The following is a 5,722-nucleotide window of genomic DNA, read 5'->3' as shown; positions in this document are numbered from 1 at the left end:
CCGTTACGAACCGACACTAAAGGCCGGTTCTGCACTAGTGTCCTGCGGATCCCTTCGTCTTCCTCATGTCCGGCAGCCCGATCACCGGACTGCCGGGAACCCCGGAGGTATATACTTCAACGCAAAGGACGGCTTGCTTCCCTGCCACTCATCAGAGTGGAACCCCCGACTAATGCTTCAACGAGAGGCGAAGGCGGCGCCTCTGCTTCCGTGAAGCCCATGTGGGATCGACGGAGGTCCTCAAAAGAGAAGAACCGGGCAAGACACCGGCTGTGTATGCCGGTGTCGCCTAGGCGGTGGCCGACCCAAGCGGCGGTAGACTCCCGTGTTCTACTTCTCCTCAGTGATGGCGGCGAACGCAGAGGCGCTGGCCACCAACTCATTGCTCTTCGCGCACGCGGCTTCTACCGTTGCTTGCATAGTGCGGTCGGATGCACGGGAGGTGTGGTCACAGGCACAGGAGGCGTGGTCGTCGATGGCAGCGATGACGCTCGTGCTGCTGTGCTCCCCGTCGTGTCAGCGTCGAGCAACTGGCCACTCCTCATCGAGTGGGCCTGGAGCGACGAGTTGCTGAACCACGCGACGGCTTGGGGCGGCAACTTGCTCCGTCAGGTGAGGCTCAGGAAATGGAGTAGCGAGCTCCCTCGCTCGTATCCGGCCGGCTCGGCGGGCCACCCAGCTGGCTTGTTTGCCGGAGAACTGATCTTTGGAAGCTATCGAAAGAGCGGTGGAGGAGGAGATTGGGGGAGTAGCGGAGGGGTGTGGTTCTTGCCCAGTGTCTGCCCTCGTTTAAATAAAGGATAGTAGGAGATTGGTCGGTGTTGTGTTTAATGTCGGCTTCCTCATGAATGGAATGTGGCCGGAATAGGTTTATTAGCTTCCAACGGGATTAATGGGAGTGTATGAATGTGGTGAGGAGGCATGTTCAGCCGGGCGTGCAGCGGACGACGCCATCGGCCGGCGTGCCGCTTCAATGGCGGAGGCAGTGAGAGGTCGCGTCCGTCCTGAGCTGTCTTCAATGCGGAACGACACGCTACAGTGGCATGAATGCATGCATGTGGCACCGAGCGAGAGTGCGCGCAGGAGGGGGAGGTTTTTTTGCAGGCCAGGGTAGTCATAAGTGGGCTTGGGAGCGGTCCGGACTCCCGCAAACCTCCCCCACTTTTGTCTCCGGTTTGCGGGAGAAATCGCGTCCGGAGCGCTCCATGGACCCATACAGGACGGCGTTGGATGGCTTCCGCGGTCCTGATAGCGCGGTCCGGATGGTTGCGGAGGTTTGCTGGTCCGCCTTGGAGATTCCCTAAGCTGCATGTGGAAGCAACACATGTTGTACTAGCAACTATATTTTTCTTGAAATTTGACCACAGGGAGCAAATACCAGGGACGGAGCCTGGTATAGGAAAATCAAAGATCTCAGCAATGACATGTCAAACAACATGAGAAACAACACACTCAAACATGAGGTGAGACACAAACTCCAACTCACAGCAATACATGCAGGTAGGATCATCTACATGTTATCTATTGTGAAAGTTCTAGTGAGTACATTATTGTTAGCAACTAATCACAGGAAGGCATGGAATTTAGAGGGAACATGAATTTTCCGTAACAATTTCCAACAAGGAGTAGAAACTCCGCAAACTTAATAAGCTTATAAAAAAGATTTAGTGGAATATGACCTAGAAGCTTCTAACATCCGAACATGTTATGAGGTTCATCAGAAGGAATAACAGAAAGCAACAAGGATAATAATTGTTGCCATCTATCCTAAAGGAGAATTTAATTTCATGCCCATCCCAAACTTGAGACACACTGTTGTTTTGCTATTGACAAATGTCAAAAATATCTCAAAACTGAGTTTTCAAGGTATAATATCCAACCCAAATTTCATGCCAAAAATTAATTCTAGTTCCACTACCCAACACCCATTTATACAAAGGCCTAACAGCTGCACAGACCCAGGTGATTCCCTTCCAGAAGGAGGAACCCACATTCTCCTTGGACCAAGGCAGATTAGGTTTATCAATTTTATATTTATGATTTAGCAAGACGTCCCGGTCCTTATTAGAAGATTGGAATAATCTTTTAATCGAAGAAGCAAGTAAAGATAAATTGAGTTCCTTAAGATTAGGGATACCAAGCCCTCCAAACTTGTTTTTCTGGGACACAAGCCCCAGATTAGCAAGATGCTATTTACGCACATCACCACAGTGACCCCACAAAAAATGAGCATTTTTTGAAGAAATAGCTCTAATGACCAATTTTGGAAATTTAGTAATGGACACAAGGTACATGGGGATACTCGCAATACAAGTATGAAATTAAACTACCTTGGCCTCATCAACTTTCCTCTTCGGTCACATATTCTCTTAATAATTTTATAAATAATAGGTTGGATATCTTCCCTGCGAAGTTTCAGGAAGTGCAAAGGCACCCCCAAATACTTGAAAGGGAAGGATCTATTCTTGCAACAAAAAATATGTAGAAAAAATTAACCACATCTTCTTCCAAATGAACTATAAGCAAATCACACTTATTAAAGTTAATTTGCATGCCATATAACTGGTCAAAACAAGATAAGATCGATTTAACATTCCTAGCATTTTCAATGTTAGGATCCTAGAACAAAAGGGTATCATCAACATATTGTAAACTAATAATCCCACCATGGACAATGTCAGGAAAAACACCTGAAATTAAACCAGCCCTAGCAGCTTTATAAAGCATTCTAGAGAAAACATCGGCCACTAAATTAAGTAAGATGGGGGACAGATGGTCCCCTTGTTTAAGCCCCTTACCACTTACAAGCGAAGGTCCATTACAATCATTACATCTAACACAGAAAGAGCAATTCTGAATAGGACTTCGGACCCACCTAATCCATTTATTACCAAAGCCTTTAGAAGTGAGCATTCCTCAAGGAAATCCAGTTCACCCTATCAGATGCTATGTTTACTGAAAAAAAATATAATCAATCACATTAGTATCATCATTGAAATTATATATATATATATATATATATATATATATATTTGTTATTGTAAATGTGTTGTTTTGTATAGAGTAGGTCACACTTTATAAAGTTTGACTTGGGACAAATCTAATATGCAGAGTAAATAAAACTACAGGGAGTATAATCTATATGTACATAATTTTCTTTATAAATTTGGACAAAATTTACCGAACTTGTGCACCATATTTTAGAACGTAGAGAGTACTAGATGGCAAAATCAGATGACATATCAGATATTGCAGTATACCTCGATATGATCATTTGTCCACAGATTTTCTGGCACATACTATATGTCAATAGAAAAGGTTATTTTTTGTATTCCATCCTCTAAAGTAAGGGGCGTATCTTAGTCTCTTTTTATTTTTCCACATTACAATTTGCATTAGGAAATTGAGTCGTGGTGAGTCAGTGCTTGTAGAATCATTTATGATCAACAACCCTACAAGCCAACACATGAAGCCTAAAGAACCACTATCACTCATCCTATGTAATAATTGCTATTATGTTGCATTAGTCTTTTAGATGGAGAGAGTATTATAAAAGTATTTTACATGAGGATATCCCTTACTCTACATTGGTTGGTTTACGCGTCCATTTTCTAGGAAAAATCTAATCGTACAATAGTTTCCACCTTACTAATCTAAATACATTTTCCTATACAATCAAAGTTATTTATTTGATTGCCAGCTTTCCATATATTCATCTCTATGTTTTTCAAACGGTGTGAATATATGATCGATGATGTTAAACCTTTGTGTATTGTCGGCTCACTTCTTTTCTTCTTGGGTGTGCCGCCACACTTATCTGAGTCCTGCCTAGAATAATGTCACTCCCTGTACCGTATCTCTAGTAACTAGACATTATATAAATATGGCGAGAGATTTATTCTTAAGAGATCATCTCTTAATTAAGAGCAGGCAAAACCTTTTTTTCCGGTTTCTCTTTCCTCCACATCATCATTTATCCTATGTGGCATAACACCATTGTACGTGCCCTTAGTCTCTTTATACATTTTCTCCACATTGCAGTGTGTATTAGGAAATCAAGCCATAGTGAGTTAGTGCATGCAGGATCATTTGTAATAAAAAACTCTATGAGCCAACGCATGAATCCTATACAACCCCCTATCACTCATCATATGTACTCAAAGTTATTTATTTGATTGCCATCTTTCGAGATAGTTATCTCTATATTCACTTATTTGAGCCCCGCCTAGATAATGTCACTCCCCCTACTACATTTGTGCTAATGGCTCGCTCTCATTGATGTTCAATACTGGTTGGAACTTGGAAGTATAGTTAAGTTACTATGTGGGGAAGCTTTAGTCGTTCTTCTAGTTAACTATTTTTTATGTTAGTTTCTTTTATCAAAGTGGGGAAATGCTATTTATTGATGCCACGGATGAAATGGATTAAAAATACATGCATTCTTTTGCGAAGTTATGCCTTACTGATTTCAAGACTTGAAAATACTAACAACCAAATAGATGTTCCAAGTAGAATCCTTTACTACTAGTGTCTCTGTTGCGGCGACATCTTTGAACTAGTTCCCTTTTAATGGGTTTGTTTAGTGACTCTTCTCTCCACTACATTTTGTTGGTGCCAATGTCCTTTTTGTTCCGAGCCTGATTCATTTGGCGGAATATACTGCATTTCTGTGGCGGGGGCGTGCTTTACACTATGTGTGTATTATATAAGATTTTTGAATAGTGTGCACTATACTTTTGTATAGGGCATACCATGCATACTTCCTAATTAATATTTCTCGATTCAACGCTTGTCATTTCCAACCTCCAAATGGTTTTTCATTTTAGATCTTTTGACCAGATTTGAGATGGGTATTGTATTTATAATCTTAATGTGGCTACACGTCCTCCGTCCTTAGGCCGTGGCTTCCATGACTATAAAAGCATTGCTAATAACATAACTAGCTCTTCTCGCAAAAAAGAAACCCAGCTCATGACTATATACTATTGTCATGTCATTTTGATTCATCATTAGAAATCACCTATATAATGTGTGGCTAATAGGTTGACCATCTTTTTCACCTTCTCTCTTTTTCTTTCCTTTGGATTTAGTATATGTTTGCTTTGGAGCATACGTAGGGTTGTTGTATGATAGCCCGATCCTCTAAAAAAAATATCTTGTCTCTCTACTCTAAATTAGAAACATGACTCTTTCCGTTTCAAATGAATTGAACTTATTGCTTTGTCCTAATTCATAACTCTTTAAGTTTGACCAAGTTTGTAGAAAAAGAAATTCAATAACTTGAACACCAAATTAGTTTCACCGCATTCTGTAAATGTACTTCCGTACTATATATATTTGATGTTGTCGACCGTACCATGTTTTTTCTAGAAACTTTGTCAAACTTTTAATAAATATTGAAAATTCAATAAGTTTGAAATGAGGGAGTAGCATATAAACGACATACAAGGCTCATATTATACAAGGCTCAATGCACATGATCCAAAGCATTGGAAGGTAGCTGGCTCGATCGGCGAGGCCTGGGTTTTAAATTTACTGATTGACGCATGCGGGAATCCGCCGGATGCATCGATCATATCTCCGTATCCATTCCAATCAAACATCGGCGTCAGCAGCATTGGCAAAGATGCGCGGGCTATGCACATACACATATAGCTATAGGTGTTTCGCTTTGTTTTGGTTTTGCCGACAGAGACACGAGATCATCATCGGGCTACCGCTG

Source organism: Triticum aestivum, chromosome 3B (assembly GCF_018294505.1).
Source record: "Triticum aestivum cultivar Chinese Spring chromosome 3B, IWGSC CS RefSeq v2.1, whole genome shotgun sequence".
Taxonomy (NCBI): domain Eukaryota; kingdom Viridiplantae; phylum Streptophyta; class Magnoliopsida; order Poales; family Poaceae; genus Triticum; species Triticum aestivum.
The sequence above is the reverse complement of the archived record's forward strand: the minus strand, read 5'-3'. Positions refer to the sequence as shown.